The 17,206-nt window shown below is 41.8% G+C and overlaps 1 protein-coding gene across 1 annotated transcript in view; it reads left to right on the top strand.

Moving 5' to 3' along the window:
• The first annotated feature begins 1,402 nt into the window (after positions 1-1,402).
• Positions 1,403-17,206, top strand: part of ZNF644 (zinc finger protein 644) — a 53,774-nt gene continuing 37,970 nt past the window's right edge. Inside the window, 2 exon segments of the mRNA XM_050712205.1 lie at positions 1,403-1,442; positions 15,353-15,701. The gene's annotated coding sequence lies outside the window, so the exon portion shown is untranslated.

The following is a 17,206-nucleotide window of genomic DNA, read 5'->3' as shown; positions in this document are numbered from 1 at the left end:
GAGACTTGGTACCAGACCCAGGACATATCCAGGCCTAAGGAACCACATTTGTTATATTCTGCTATTTTCAAAGTAAAGCATTGCTGCTTGCTTTTTGAGTAGTTTTGCACCACCGCAGTCATTTCATTCTGATCGTATTTCTTTTGCTTGCTCAGTTATTGAGTTCTCTGAGACAGCATCAAAAGCCTTACTTTAGTCAAGCCATAACAGACCTACTGCTACTCCTACCAAAGGTCCGTTAGACTGTCATCACATGGAATGAGTTTGGCTTGATATGATTTTCTTGACAAATCCATGTTGGCTGTAACTTATCACTTCATTAGCTACCATATACTTAAAGATGTGTGATTATTTGCTTCAGTACTTTTCTGGGAATGGAAGCTGGAATGATTGACAGTTCCTGGCTCTACCTATGCTCCCCTTTGAATATGTGCTGTGTGTTTCCTTTTCCTCTTCTGAAGTCTTCATGAGCTCTCAGCAACAGCCGCTCACACCTCTGAAGTTGCCTCATCACCTCCTCGCTCTAGTGTGAAATCCTTTGGGCCTAGCAAATCTGCAGGAAAAGTCTAATTTATCAATTTATCAAAGCAGTCCCTAATTCACCAATTTACTTGTCTCGCTTGGAGCCCTGCCCTTTTGAGTCGGGGTTTGCCAGCAGAACCATCAATCTGAAGGAAAATTGGCATCAAATGCTACTTTCTCAGGGTCCTGTCCTCCCTGATCCCTCGGGAAGGACTGACCGCCCCTGTGGCTCTCTTCTCCCCTCACGTTGCTGCTTCGCTCGGGTTTCATGCTCCTGCCTCACACTGCCCTGTCACATCCTTTGCCAGACGCTGCTCGTTGCAGGACTCTGCCTCCTTTGTGCGGCTCCTTCAGCGTTTGACCTAGTTTTCCACTTTCTGTGGGAAAGGCACCGCTAGGCAGCACACGCTCTGACCTCCCGCTCCCGAGCCCGCTGGCAAGCCTGGCGCAGGTGAGGAGCGGCCGCGCCGGGGCGGGAGGCACTCCGCCTTTCGGGGAAGGCTCTTTTAGGGCACATTTCCCTCACGCCTGCGGGGACAGTCCCTAACTGCCCTCACAGCGCTGCCGGCAGCTACCCCGCGGGGCCAACGCGCGCGGCCCCAGCGGCGCTGAGGGAGAAGCGCGCGCCGCTAACGGCCGCTCACACGCCGCCGGCGGGAAGGGGGGCGCGCCCCCTCCCGCCCCCCGTCTGGCCGCGGGAGGGGGCTGGGCAGCGCTGGCGCGGGAACGTCGCACGCATGCGCGCTGCGCCCCCCCACCCGGGACGCGTGTGGCTCGGTGGGTGCGTGCGTGTGTGTGTGTCTGTCTGTGTGTCCGTGTGTCTGTGTGTGTACGGGGGGGAGGTCGGGAAGCTTGCGCGATGACGTCATGACGGCGCGCGCAGGACGTAACCCCGGCGTGACGCACAGCCCGGCGAGCCCGTGAGTTCCCGTTAGGCTTCTTTTTTAAATGCCCTCCCCCGCTCCCCCCCTCCCCTCACCCCCCTAGCCGGCAGAGGAGGGGGGCGCGGGCCGAGCGGGGCCGGGCGCGTCCGGGCGCCCTAGCGGCAGTTGACGGTCGGTCGGCGGGCGGCTCTCTCCTCCATCCTGCCGCAGCGGGAACATGGCGGCCGCCTCCGACCTGCTGCGGCGCCGCCGCCGCCCGCGCCGCGGTGAGCGAGGGGCCGGGGCAGCGGCGTGGGGAGAGGCGGGCGGGGAGGGGGCGGCCGCTGTGCTCCCCCCCCCCCCCCCCCGGCCCCGCCGCCTCCACGGGCGCCGAGCCCCCCTCCCCGAGCCGTCCGTCCGGCGGGCGGCCTCCCCGGTGCCCCGGACACAAAGGGCTGCGCCGGGAGGGACCCGCTCGGTCACATGAAGTGGCGCAGCCAGTGAGCGCGGAGCGGGGGGGCGGCGCGGCCGCCGCCATTGCCAGGCGCGGAGGAGAGGGGCAGCCCCGGGCCGCCTCGGCGGGGCGCGGGGACGGCCGCCGGGGCCCGGCCGTCTGCAGCGGGGGCCTTAGGGACCAGGTAACCGCAGCCGGGCCGGCCGCCCGCAGCACGGCCGGGGCAGGAGGTCGTTGCCAGCTCGGCGGGGCCCGGGGTCACCCTGGGGGGTTCCGCCCGGCTTGGGACCGAGCGGCGCGGCCGGGGCGCTCCGTGCCGCCTGGGTGTCGCTGTCCTCGGCCGGCCCCTTCCCTCCCTCCTCGGCACGCAGCGGGGCGGCCTCGGAGCCGCCCGGCATCGCTACAAAGGGCTGGGGGATGCCGGCCCGCCGCCTGCCCCGGGTGCGGCTCCTGGGGCACGGCAGCGGCGGAAAAGTTCACGGCGCCGGCGGTCGGGTCGTGCGGCTGGGCTGCCGTCTGCTTCGGGGGCCGGCGGGCCTCGCAAAGTTTGTGTTACGTCAGGTTGCGGTGATCAGCGTCGGCTTGACCCGTTTGTTTCCTTACCTGCGATCTGCCAAGTTTTCTTCCTGCCTTTATGTGCAGCCTTTAGTCTGTTGGAAGTGGATAATGTGGGCTATAAACTGACAAGTCGCGGAGGCAATGAAATGCAAGCATGGTATATCAAAATAGGCTTCCATCCGTGCTGTACAACTCTGGCCCTTTAAGCAAGATCTCGTTTGCAGTGATATTCTGATCCTCCCCTCCTTTCTAGCACGTAATTTAATTATGAAGATTGTGTCATGGAACTTCGCTTTGAGACGCATATGGGGAATGAATGTGCACCAGATTTTAGGGGAAGAAGCCATTTCGTGTTGTATAGATTAATGAATTAACACATGGGACAAACACTCCAAGAGGCTGATAAGCATCTCTGGAATTCCACCACAGAATTCTACCTTTTACTGAGAAGTTTGCGCAATACATTTTCTTTATAATAGTTGTAAAATAATTTTTCATTCAAATTATAAAACAAGTCTTTAATGGAAGAATTTTCATGTGTAAGAGGTACTTTGGAGTTTTGACAACTTGATGTGATTCTTCTATATAAAATTCTTTGCTACCTGACTTGTGTAAGGCAGGTGATTTGAGGGAAGAATAAATGAACTGATTAGACAAGGTGAAATAGGTCCTGAGGAGCTTTTAGTGGGTCACTTAGATGCGGAGAAAATGCTGCGATTTCCTTGTGGGAGAGGAGTTTAAGTAGAGTGCATGGAGGAGCAGTGCAGTGTGACAATCCTATTACGTTGACTTATAATCAAAGCTGATGTTGCAAACCTGTCTAATATAACTGCAGAGGGATGTGGTGCAGAGTTATACATGAATTATAACCAGAGTAGAGAAAGCCTTCAAAATACTGTCTTCCAACATCTAGCACTTGTTCAAACAGAGGATTGTAGTTTTTTTTTAATACAAAAAAAAAAAAAAGCTCTGCAGGGAAAAGGAGTTGGGGGGGAGTTGATTTCACAGTTATTGTCACCAACAAAACTTTTCTTGTTTATAGAGAGAACTTTATTTTTCTTTGATCTGTATGGTATTTCGTCATATTCAAAATGATACTTGGTTATATCATTTAACAAATTCAGGGCAAAGATGTATTACTTCGACTTTTTTTTCTGAAATCCAGCATCTATTCTATAATGAGTAGCACTTGAAGGTATATGCCCAGGAACACGTGTATAAAAGTTTACCAGTGAATGCTAAAAGAGATTACTACAGTCTTGAAATCTCTCAGTGGGTGACCTGGCTAGTAAGAAGAAAAGGCACTGCTGACTTGAAGCATCCTTGTGAGGTTAATTATTAGAGCAACAATTGATTGAAATAGGAGCATCAGCAATTGAATAAACAGGATGTTAAACAATAGTGGCAATGCCTTCCGCTTTAAAATAACAGTGAAGGCTGTATTTCAGTATGGACACTTGGTTGTCAGTGGAATTTCTGTTGGAAGCAATAGTCTGTGCCTGTGCTTGCATGTATTAGCAGAACCTACAAATGCACAAACTTTTTCATTCAAGCCTTTTGAAGGCACTTCTGGAGAAAACAACTGAAAAGGGAATAAAATTCTTTGTAATAATAAAGCACGTGTGCTCACACACACCTATTAACTTGGAACACTTTCAGTTTTTTTTACCAGCTTGCAAAAGATCTCAGAACTTGGAAAAAGGCAGAGTAGTCATGCCGCTTTCTTTGCGGTTCCTCTTGAGGTTGGTTTGAATGAAAGTCCTTTGAGCAGTTGCTGACTGGCCTTGTTGATTTGGCTAGTTGGGATCATCACTCTTTTGTTATGTTTCTATAGTTTAAAACAACTTTTTGTCTTCAACAAAGTTCAAGTGATGCGGCTGTTAGAGGACTACCTGTTAAGGTGTGTTTGTTTTCTTTTCTTTTTTATTGTATCATTTCAATGCCAAATGCACTACTCTGATGATATAGTTATTTTAAGCCAAATTGAACTGGTTCCCTCTGTGCTCTACATTTTGATATTCTGTACAGTGTATTAAGAGACTGGGGAAAAGATCATTTAATAAAATTAGATTCAATCTGAACAAGATTGCACTCAAATTGACTTTTAAACTGGTTTAAATCGGCAGAGCCTCCAAAGCATGATTCCTTCACCTGAAATTAGTGTTCACACAACTTCATTGTGTGAAGAAATTCCTGGTAAAATAAACCCAAACAAGTCTTTCTTCTCTCAAAATACACTTATCCTTGAGCACTCTAAATATAAGCATGTTTTTGATAGTGAAGTGTTTTTCCTTGCTGCTTTGTTGAATGTAGATGTAAACTTGATATAGCTACTGGGAAAAGATTTAAAGTTGCCCAAGGAAATCGTGAATGTTGGTCAGTCTGGTTCATATGCATAAAGATAACACTGGGCTGTCTGGGTTAAGGGAATCCCCACAGTTTGTGCCATCCTGAAAAAGACATCATTTTTATGCTTAATTAAAAAAAGAAAATAGTTTTTTATGCCAGTGTATCCTCTAAATCTAAACTTGTGTCAGCTAATAGCAGAGAATTCACACGAGCAGTGGTGGTGTGAGAGTCATGGCCATGTTGTTCACCAAACTGCAGAAAGGGCTTCTTTTTGATGTGTGAGGATGTGAAATAGTTGCAGTGATTTCCCTCATTACTGAAATCACCGAAATGAAGCCAAATGCAATAGTAGTGTTAGACAAAATGCAATTTGATGCTCAAATCACAGCTGTCTGTCAAGAAGGACCATGTAATGAGTTTGCATGGACTTGCAATGTGTTCTTTTTTTTTGTCGTTTTGTTTTAACTGAAAAGAGCGTAATAGTCACAGGATCGGTCATGTTACCTAGTGTGCAATGTAATGAGTATTTAATCTTGGTATAAAGTCTACTCTTAATTATATTGTATTTATTCATAAATGGAGTTGGTTCATTGAAGGAGAGCAAGCTTTTTTAAATTTAAAAGTAAGCATATAACCCAAATAATAGTGAGTATCTCATTGTTGTGCTGCGTTTCTGCCACTGTTAACTGTACACAGCAGCTGTTAGGTTGATGAACTGTTGCAGCAATGCCCTTACACTGCCAATGAGGTTAAAGGGGGGGAGACAGTGGCTTAACAGTGAGTATGCATTTTTTGGGTGCATTTTGTTATGCTAAATATTAACTGGCCATTTCTTGGCCAATTTGGTGACACGGAAAGCTCTCCCTCCAATTGATGCGCTTGTGGTAGTGTTGGTAGGGGAACTGCTGTTCTTACTGTGACTCAGCCCAGCTATTAGAAAAGGTAAATCTCTAGTTGGCATGTATTGATTGGTACTGAGTGCTTCATCTTACATGTAACTGACTAGTTGAAGGATGGTGGGTTATTTAGAAATTTAGTATTTCTTGAAACTTAATCCAAAGGATGCAAAGTCTGTGCGCAAATTGGAACAAAGGTCAGGTTGCTGGGTTTGGGAATATTGCAGGCCTGTTGTTAGTGTGCAGTAACTTCAGTATGCTTGATGTTGCAAGTTAGGGACGTACCATACTTACAAAAACTTTGGATTTAAGGGCATACTGGTTTTTGAGTGAAAATTAAAAAAAAAAAAAAAAAAGTTGCAGTCTGGTATTTGCCATCAGATTTTTTTTTATAAAGGGTTGTTATTTTATGAGTATTTGAAGGTTGTTTTTGTTTTGTTTGTTGTTTGTGTTTTTTTGTCTGCCTTAAATGTTACAGTCTTCACAAAGCAACTGTAAGGGGGAAAGGATGCATCCTGGGAAACAGGATGTGAGGAATTACAGGTGCTGTATTGATTTGTCCTCTTGTAGCTGAAGACTAGAACTGCGATCATTGCAGCTCTCAGGTTCCCTGGGCTGGCTGCTAGCTCTGCCTTGGGAGAGTGCTTCCCACAAGCAAGTGGTAGAACACAAGATGCACATTATGGGTCTTGTATAGATTATCTTTATTTACAACCTTTTACTTTTACATGTCCTTTTTTAGCTTGAGTGAAAAGTGCAGAAGTCCTTAAGATGCGATCAGATCATTGTAACGTTGAAGGAGTAGTAACTGAATCTGTCCTACCTGCTCCTTCACTGAGTAATATTTGGCGCGCTGGTAGCGTGAGTTGTGCTTTATCCCACCTACCTTCCTAGGTCAGCTTCCTGATGGGGACAGCACTGGGCTTTCTGATTGAGGTTTCCCTCCAGTAAAGGCCTGCAGAGGTCGGCGGGCTGCTTTTGGAAAACTCTTAGTGATGGCTGCTTGTAAAGCATGGCACTTGTGAAACCGCTGTGCTGCTGCTAGTAGGAAGTGGTGGGCAGGTGTCTGGTTCTTGTCTGGCTGCACTTGCTGGGGTGCTGGGTGCTGGTTGGTGTGCTTGGTTTTGGCTGGTTTTGGTTTTGCTGCTCTTCCTAGAGCATTGTGGTTCGTAGATTGCTTTTTTCTTTTTTTTATTCTTTTTCAACTTTTTTTTTCTTCAGGAGTGGCAGGCCTCTGAGTATATCTGCTGTTTGCTTCTGATTCTGCTCAGCTTTTCTAGGAGCATTACCGATTTGAAGTAATTCTTGGCTTTCTCTTTTTGCAAAAGGACTTAATGTTTATAATGTTTATTGCTGGTGTCTTTCTTCATCTTCGTATGTAGGCATAAACCAACAGCTTTGTGGCTGTAGAGTTTCAGAGACTGTCTCTGTTGTTAAATTAACATTAAAAAAATATCTTTTTTCAATCAAAAGCGGTAGGAATTTTATAAAATGTAGACCCTAAAATTAGGTTCCCAACCACCAAAAAGTGTTTGTGGGTTATTGAAGAGTTTATTGTATTTATGATTATTTTGTTTGCCAAGGAACTGTTTTTCTGCATGATCTTAGGAACCTAAGACTAGATTCTGTGCTTCGAAAGGTTTTTATTTTGTTGCTATAAGCTGACACTGTATTAGAAACTATATTTTCAAGGTAGGACAGCCTTTGCTTGAGAAGTTCTGGTACAAATAACCCTGTTTCTTCACACAGAAGTGCTGGGCTTTGTTGTTTTAATGTGGTAGTTGTTATGAGTGTATCTTCTGTGAGAAAGTCGGGATTGTTTGTGCTATCGCAGTGAGTGGAAAGTGACAGTTTCACAGCTGCCTTCGCTCGGTTCTCTCCCGCGGTGAAGTGGGTACTCTGTACTTTTTGCTTAGTTCCTGGCTCCTTTATTATTGTTGTCATTATTGGATCTCTATGCAGAATTTAAAAATGCCAATAGGCATCAATGACATCACTTAATCTTTTCTGTTCTTGAGCAACGTTTTAAAAAATGAGAACCTGTTGCATCTAGTGAAAGCAATCACAGTGCATAAAAATAATGATGATGGTTACAACTCTGAAGCTACTGGAAAAACAGTTTTTCATCTTCTGTGAAGTTGAAAACAAAGTAGCAATTAGTGCCCCCTACTCGGGTACTTATTAACTAAGAAAAAAATTATGTTGTGGCAATTTTCTTCTGGGGAAAAGGTGAGAGGGTAAGTTGGGGGGGCATGTGATACTAGTGAATTAACCTCAATTAACTGTGAAGGAAAAACTTGGAGGCTTTGGAGCAATTATAGAGTGGGAGCTGGGAGAGTTTGCTTCTCATATGCAAGCTGAAATGCTGGTGAAACTGAGGTGGAAAGGTTGCTTGTGTGGTACATGAAACGAAGACTGTAGAGACAGCATGTTGTATATTCTTTCTATATCTTTGTGTTGGAGAAACCTCAGAAGGTTTGTTTTGTCTGACTTGCTAGTTTCTAAGTGCTTTGGGATAGCAATTGCCATTTTCTGTGTCCTTATAAAGCCTTGAGTGTATTGGACAGGAGTGACACGTGTTGTGATGGGAAGCGGTAGGTTTGTTGATGAGTGGCTTTAGCAGAGATTCTCACAGACATCTTTTGTTAGTTGTTTAAGATAAGGTACATCACAAGTATTCAGTGCCATGTTCCTGTAAATTACAAGTCCCTGTTCCCAAACTCCCTAGGTGGCAAGACTTACTGGTTAAGTTCACGGTGATTCTCACTGCTATACGTGTGGCAGAAAGTGCTGGAGGATTAGCAAGGTCCATCTCCAAGGGACTCCCTCCAAGGGACTGGAGAGGAAGAGGAACAGCTTGCCCAGAAAAAAATTGTTTGCCAGGCCTATCACTCTACTTTGAAAGACTGCTATTGCTTTTTACCATTGCGTCATGTGCGTTAACAGGGATTACTTACTTCTGCACAAGGAAGAGAACCAAAAATAGAAGTGATGCTTGGGAAAAACCACTTCAGTTATTATGTAACTGGAGTGTCATACCATTTCCAAAAATACCATACACATAGAGCAATAATTATTTTTTAGAAATGTCTAAAATACAAAGAGCTCTCCTATTTTGATCCTGTAGAGAAAAAAAAAATGATTGCAGCCTTCTTGAAAGAGGTCATCTTTCAAAACAGATGGTTCTTTAAATGTTGGACAGGGTAGTAGGAATTGAAAGGTGTAGTTCCCCTTTTGTTTTCTGCATCTCTTCTCTTGATTGAGGATTCTGTACGGTTTGTTTGACTTGAGATGAGTGGGTTTGGGAGTTTAGTTATTTAAAAACTTGTGAATTTGGCTTACGTTTTTGAGTCTACTGAAGTTGTAGCAGAGGTAAACAGAGAAGAAGATATGCAAGAGGTAGTATAGCAAGTCTTTATGTCAAAAATTATTTAGTTGTTAATTATTTTGTAATCGTTGCAGAAGTTGTGTGTGTTCCTTTGCCTATCTATACAAATCTTTTCACATATAGATGAACAATTTTAATCTTATTTTATTACTTTGGAATGTAAGAGTGCTGTGTTGCAGAACAAGATAAGAAATTCTAAATTAAGGCTATGTCTCAGGTAATTTATTGGCATTTAGGAAAACTGAGAAGACATCCAGGTTCTGTGGTCTCTTCAGAAATCCAGAAGTATGCACTAAGGAATTAGAGGGATGGATTTATATGTCTGCACGCCAAGTACTGCAGTACCCCAGCTGAAAATTTCTTAATACCATTTTGGAGTGTTAATAGGGAGTTGTTCTTTTGTCGGCTAAGACATTTAGAGAAAAGTGTTTTTGTTCAATTCCTATGACATGATCATTTTGATGTTTAGGATGTTGGGCTCTTTTAAAAGAAATTCTATTTAACGTATTTCAAATTGACTTGGCCTTAGGTCCATCTAGTAAGCTGGTCCTGAAGAATGCTGGTGCCTACTTCTTTTCAAGGGATGAGAAAATAATGAGGGAGGAGAAGTGATCCCTTGTGTTTTGGTTTCTGTGATCTTAAAACAAATCTTCTTCCAACTTCCAAATTACTATTAATGCTAGGGCCCAGGGTAATTTTATTCAAAATAATCTGCCTGTGACTTCACTTTCATTCCTCCGAACAGTTTTATCTTAACTTTTCCTTTTTTTAAAAGAAAAAAAGTTATCTTCTGGAAAGCTGTTTTGAGCAGGAAAAAGTGTACTGTTTCCAACATGCTTAAGGTTGTCCTTTTTCTTAATGTTTTCTATCACTATTGATTCATTTGCATTTCTTTCTGATTGTAAAGGAGACTTTGGCATTCAGAAGTGAAAATCAAAGAGGTATGATATTAATCAACAGCTTATTTGTGAGAATGCGTAAATATTGAAGTGCAACCATGAAGCTTAAGCTTTTGTTACCAATACTCTTTAATTCAGAATTCGCACTTTGTTCTTAATAGGGCAACTCAACTCATTTTAAAAAAATGGTAAAAAGAAAAAAAAATCCTCCCCTTTCTTTAGTCTTGTTTTCAGTACAAATCTGAGTATTTTATGAAAACTAACTCAAAAAAAAAAAGTAAAGACAAATGTCATATTGTTTTCCTCTAAACATTGTGAATTCCTAGCAACTTTCTGCTGGGTTAAAATACAGTCAGGGAATAGCTTTGGTTAGGGTATTCTGAAGTGTAATACTGGGGAAGCTGGCCTGTTATTTGTTGTTAACTTCCTTCAGTTTCTGTTTTATTTGTTCTTTGGATTTTCTTTAGTGAATCTAGTGATTCAGACATAATGTCTTCAGTATTCTGAAATGGAGTGGTTGTGTGTGTGGTGTGTGCCAAATGTGCAGGTATTTATTTCATACTCTTGATTTTATATAAATGATTTCATGTTTTTTTTTTATCATTTTTTAGCTGGTTCAGATTCTGTTCTTCTGCAGTCTTCCTGTAACCCAGTGTAAAGTGTGTGAAGTAGGCTTAGGCAATGTGTTTCACATCTGTTCTGTTTCTTGGGCTGCTTTAGAAAGTTTGCTTGGAAAATCTGTTTTGGTCAGGAAAACTGAACTTAAACAATCACATACCAGAACGCTGTGACAACCCAGTGTATTGTAAAGTCACAACTAGATCAGATGCCTAACTACAGCCAGTGGACAGGGTATGCACACATCAGGATAACCAGCGTGGCTTCCTTTTTGCTGTTGCCTCTTCTGAAAGTCTCACAGCTGCTTTGAGGGCATACCAGGAGGATGTTTTCCTAAAGCCAGAACAAAGGTATTCATTGCTGTAATCCATCACATGATGGAGACATCAGCACTTCTATCATGAGATCGATATTTCATACGAGTGGTAATGTATGTCACGTGGCCAAATGGAACAGCTAAGGAGGTGGAGATTAAGTGGCCGAACACTTGCAGTGTAATGGGGTTTCTGTTTTGTGGTATGCCAGGAATGTTGTGACCTTAAATAGATTTGTTAGAACCTGTAGGTCCTGCCTCAGCTTATTGGCTGGTCTTTGTTATTGCTAGGTAGGGGAAACTCGGCCAGAAGATCTATTTCTGCAGGTGTGACAAGGCAGTAAAAAAGCAGTATACTTTGTGTATGCAAATGAAGGGAGATGAGTCTGCACATGAAACACTACACACTTACAACTGAAATCCCAGATATTTTATTACTAAACACTTTTTTTTTTACACGTTGGAAGGAGTGAGATTGTCCATTGGCTATCATGTGTTTGGAAGAATTATTTCAAATAATTCAAGCAATTTAAAATTATTTCAAATACTGTTCAAAGATAGAAGACTTTTGCCCAAGTTCTGACTAAGCAAAAGGAAATGAGCAGTGAAACAAAGTCCACAAACATTTAAAGGGCATATGTTCAAAGAGAGAAGCATTTCCATATGATAGACAATGTCAGAAGCTTAAAGTGCTACCAAACCGAGAGTGAACATTGAGTAGTTGAGTGGGGAATGGGTTTTTACTTACCTAAAAAAAAAAAAAATAAAAAAAAAATCAACGCCTACTATACAATCCTGGAATGGTGGAATGGTTTGGGTTGGAAGGGAACTTAAAGATACCTCCTAGTCCACCCCCTCACCATGGCCAGGGAGGGACACTTCCCACTAAATCAGGTTGCTCAAGGTCCCATCCAGTCTGGCTTTGAACACTTCTGGGGAGACACATCTTGACCCCATCACCCAAAGCAGCCCTCTCTGCCTTCATAAAGCAGGCTCCTGCGAAATGAAGAAGAGGCTTTACATTACTGGTACCTGTGTGTCTCTCCAAAGAAGTCTTTCATACATCATGAGGAATAGAATGTATACAAACCCAATTAGAAACAAAAGTATTTTACAGCTTCTTTTCAAATCTGATATTCAGTAGTTGAATCTAATTATATAAAGCAAATTTTTATATGTATATTTTATATGGACAAAACTATTGTAGGAAGAATGCTGGTACTGGCATAGATAGATATCTTAAGTGATTATGTAGTTGTTTTCTTCTTCCTGGGACATTCATTATAGTGACAGCTTAGCCCTCTGATGATCAGACTGGGAGTTAGCTGTGGTGTTTAAAGATGCTAATACTCCAGTGTCTGTTCTGTCCTCTGCTGGAGGTTGCCATCATAGGGATATCAGAATAAAGTATCTCAGCCATACTAACTTATTGTTCAACATAAGCCTACCTACATTTCAAGTTTATGCCCTTGTATGCAGGATATTTGTTATTAGTTTATAAGCACAGTTTTACAAATGTTTATGGAAATCTAAGTGCATGAAATCTCCAGATTTTTTTTTCTTAGACTTTACAGGTTCACGTGCATGGAATATACACTTCCTCTAAGGCTGTGAACATGAGATTCCCTTTCCCTTCGTGGTCTATGAGAAGTGTCAGAAATGCTGCCTCACCGGACACTGATGGGCATTAGAGCTCATGATCCTAAGATAGCCATGCGTTCAGGTACAACTAGCTTGTGAGGAAATGCATCTGGACTTAAGATCCTGTTTAGTTGGGGTACTTGCAGGCTGAGTTCCTGCAGGCAACTTTCAGAAATTCTAGTTTAATCTTTTCTGTTATCTTTCCTTTCATTGCTGCAATGAATGGAGTGTGTGTTTCACTTTCTTATTAGTGCCCTCACACAACTGCTTGCTTTCAAACTGTAATGGAAAAAGATATTTTTTTTTTTTCAGAGGGCTGGAGCACCTCTCTTATTAAAAGAGGCTGAGGGAGCTGGGGTTGTTCAGCCTGGAGAAGAGAAGGCTCCAGTGAGACCTTATAGCTGCTTTCCAGTACCTACAGGGGGCCTACAGGAAACCTCAGGAGGGACTCTGTTAGGGACATGAATGATAGGGATCGGACAAGAAGTAATGGCTTTAAATTAAAAGAGAGTAGGTCTAGATTAGATATTTGGAAGAAATTCTTCACTCAGAGGGTGTTGAGGCACTGGAACAGGTTGCCCAGGGAAGATGTGGATGCCCCATCCCTGGAGGTGTTCAAGTCCAGGCTGGATGAGGCTCTGAGCAGCCTGGTCTGGTGGGAGGTATCCGTGCCCATGGTGTGGGGTTGGAACTAGGTGGACTTAAGGTCCTTCCCAACCTAAACTGTTCTATGTTTCTATGAAAATAGTGTAATTTATCAGTAATTTTGAGCTGTAGGATTTTAGGCTCAGCCTTTTCGAAAAATGGCGTTGCAGTCTTAAAGCAAGGAAAGTGCTTAAGATGCTGTCATTTTTAAGACTGCAAAAGTGTAGAGGAGGAGTTGGAAATGAATGTGTGTGCTATTTTTGTCTCAGATCAGTTTTCTAACAGAAAATCCAGGGAGATGTGAATCTACTAAGAAATTGCTTTTGGCTACAGCACCTGCTTTGATTTTGTAATCTCTGATCTGAGGAGGGTTTTTCTGTGACTGCTCTTAGTGTAATGACCAAGAATACACTCTGCGACTTGAGTAATCTTGTACTGGACTGTGTTCTCATAGCCTGAAGGTTGAAGTAATCACATTGCTCTTCTTCTTTACCATTGTCCTGCAAACTGCTCAGTCTCCTAAATTCACTTGTTCTAAAAGTGCATTGCCATACTGTTATGATTTCATTAGTGTAAGCTGGAATTGTGTAGAGTACAGCGTTAGAGAATGCTGTTAGGTAAGTACACTTGACTAAAGAAAATAGTCTAGAGGGAGGTATCCTAAAGTATGTAGCCAGAGAGGAAACTTGAGCAATTTGCTGCCTTGGGATTTCTACAGAGATTGTAGCAAGAACTGTTGGTGATGGAAGGGTGTTAAAGCTGAAGAGAAAATGGCTACCCGAAATCATTGTTGCTACAGTAACAACATGGCTTGACTATTAATGTGCTGCTTTCATCTACTGTTAGATACATTGCATAAGATATTTCTTTTAGGTTAAAGAGTCAGTACTGGAAACAGATTTAAATCCACTTTAGATATTAATGGATATCATCAATCTTCTTGTTTTAGAATATTAATCAATTTACTGGAAAGACTAATTTCTAGTAAATAATTTTAAAAATTGTTTTCTGCAAAAATAAATTACTTAATGGTTTTAAATTTTACTAATAGCTTTGTCCTTATAAAACAACTTGCAGGGGAAAAAAAAAGTACGGTAAGTGATCTCTTTCAGTAATCATTTTAAAAGAAAACTAATGCTATTTTACAAATTATTTGGTATGTGTCAACATAATTCTGTTTTACAGAAATTAAGCCCTTAATGTTTTTTTCTCAGCAAAGCTTATTTTGAGCTAAACTTTAAAAAGATAGAAAACCTACATCCTGTTTGAAAATTTAAAAATAAGAAAGGGGTGTATTTAAGAGTGGTATCCATGCAGCTATCTGCATTATACTTCATTGCATAGGGATGTGTATGTATGTATTCTGGAATTAACTTTTTGCCTTTTTTCATTAATTGTGAAGAACACAGTGACGCTGAAGAATTTCAGAGGGGTATAATGAAGAGGTCGGTCAGGAAATGGATGTGTGAAGTGTGATGAATGTGTGAAGACTAAATGATGAATTTTTGTTTATGTCAGGATTCCAAAGGTGGCAGGCTTGGGGGTGGGTATAGGCTGAGAATAAACTGTGTCTACTCTTCATCAAAGTCCCATATGTGTGGTATGTCTTGTATACCTATAGCAGTTCCCACTTTTCTGCAGTGCTTTCAATTTCTTGAAGTTCTCTGTCAGATGTCCTGACTGAAAAAGCACCCAATCCATCCAGTAGAGATGGAGCTGGTAACAGTTCTGTATTAAGGGGACTTCTGAAAAATTATTCAGTGGTTATTGGTAAGAAGTTGAGAGGGCCCTTAGTTAAAGTGTCTGGTTGCCTAAGGCTTGGAATGCAAGTATCTGTACTTAAAACATGGTATTTCTTAAGTACTGTATATGCTTTATTTACTTTGTATGTACATGTTTATTATTTTTATCTTACAATCTATTTCACATCTTCACAATCTTGTACAAAACAATCTTCTGACTCATTTCAGCAGAATCCTCCTGCCTCATTTACTGCATCTCAGACTTGTGCCAAATATATAAATTACATCTTTCAAGACCGTAGAAAAATGCATAATCTTTTTTTAAAAAAAAAGTCATTTGGACAATGGAATGTTGTTGCTTCGTGTTAAATGAAAGGGGGTGCACCAGTTGTGTGTACACAACTGTGAAAACTTTTTGACTCTTACGCTCAGCTTTGCCTCCTTTTTGTTCTATCAAAATTCAGTGGGCTTCGTAGAAGAGAGGATGACACTACAAACATGCAACAACAGTACAGTTTGCTACTCTGAAAATGAACTTTGAAGTGGAACAAGGTATTTTATTAAAATGAGCAAGTGGAAGGTGCTGACTCAGGTGTTGAAAAAATAAATAAAGACTGCCTTTAGGAAAAAGTACTTCAGTGAAAAAGCTTTGTTTTGGATTTCTGAAAACTTACTTCAGCTGAGAAACTGAAGTATGCAAACCTGGACTAGAAGTTCCGAAGGAACCATGACCAACTTTGATGAAGTACACAAGATCTCTTGTAACTGTGTTTGTTTTCTGGAGCACATTCATGCAGTGCTCATGGTTGGAAGGTATGTTGCTGTATTTTGGTGTGCTGTATGTAAAGCATATATGTGGTGATACAGTGAAGGAACACATTGTAATTCAGGCTGGAGGAGGGAGGAATTCCATAGCTAAAGGGCTGAGGCAGTTACTGCACAGGTAACGTATTGAAGAGATTTTGCTGATAGTCTAACGAAAAGAGAAGTGTTCAATGTCAAGGATGATGCCAAGGTTATGTACTGTGTCAGTAGTTTGGAGTGAAATGGAGATGTGTTGTCACACTGCTTTAGACTTTTCTTGAGAGAATCCTATTTGAGAGAAGCTGTTATGGTTAAGGTATGTAACTGCAGGGAACCATGAGCTAGTTCATGTGGTCAAGATAAATAGGCTGAAGGATGACTGAAAACCTACAGGTGTTTATCATGCAAGTGCCATATTGACCAGTACTTTAAACTGGTAAAGAAATAATGTAGAAAGAAGGTGAATTATTTCTCTATAGCTTATTGCTTATGTTCTGTTAACTATCATTGTTAGTTATGGCATGAGGAATGCCATTTGATTTAGCTGAATATTGATGGACTGTAAACATTGGATATCAACAATGTTTAGAATATTACAGCTTATCTTATTTGGTGGGGAAACTGCATTGATAAGTACCCTTCAGAGATGATATATTGATATTCTTTCTTAAGGTCTGGAAGTTCTAAATGTTTTCAGAACTCTATCTTTAAACTGATACTTGAATTTAGTGCTTTTATGATGCTTTCATTTGTATGTTGATTGTTATATATTTGCTTGCTGAATGATACATGCTCAAAGCAAACAGCTCTTAAATATTTCTGCTTTTTGTTCATATCCTCTTGTTTCTCTGTAGATGTCTTTCCATCTTCATTGTAAATGTGTACACAACAGGCACACATGCTTACTTCTATATCTGTTTAGAGATGGAGATGAAAAGCAACCTTTTTAACTAATGGCTGTTCTATTAGTCCAAACCCCAGCCTACCTAGAATGTTTTTCCCTCCAAGGGCTTTTCCATTTTTTTCATTTTTTTCTCCACTGTGATAGTCCTATTGATGTTGCATTCATCTACTTGTAATCATCTTGTTTGGACTGAAACAGCTTCAGTCTGGAGATGATTGGTTGTGTTCATCTCCTATGCTGTCGTACTTTTCCTTGAAGTGCTCCGCCATTCCATCTGGGGTGTTGTCAAAAAGCAAAACTTCCTGTGAGTAGAAAAATTAAAGATTTCAGCAGTTCCATGTGAAAGCCCCACCACAGCTTTGGGAACTGTGCCTGTGCGTTTTACTGTGGTGAATAGATAACTGAAGAACTGTAGCTTCTTTGAACTATTTTTTTCATATATAACTCAAAATCTAGCAGGAGACTGAAAATGCAGGAGGCAGTCTTCTCAGTCCCTTGTTTTCTTGCTTTCTTTTAGTCACTGAAGACTCTTTGAAGGCAGAAGCATCTCCAATAAAAGGACTTAAATTTTGTCTCCATGTAGGTTGTGAAGTGTTAAGTTCATGCTTAA

This window comes from Cygnus atratus, chromosome 8 (genome assembly GCF_013377495.2).
Source record: "Cygnus atratus isolate AKBS03 ecotype Queensland, Australia chromosome 8, CAtr_DNAZoo_HiC_assembly, whole genome shotgun sequence".
NCBI lineage: Eukaryota > Metazoa > Chordata > Aves > Anseriformes > Anatidae > Cygnus > Cygnus atratus.
The sequence above is the reverse complement of the archived record's forward strand: the minus strand, read 5'-3'. Positions and strand labels throughout refer to the sequence as shown.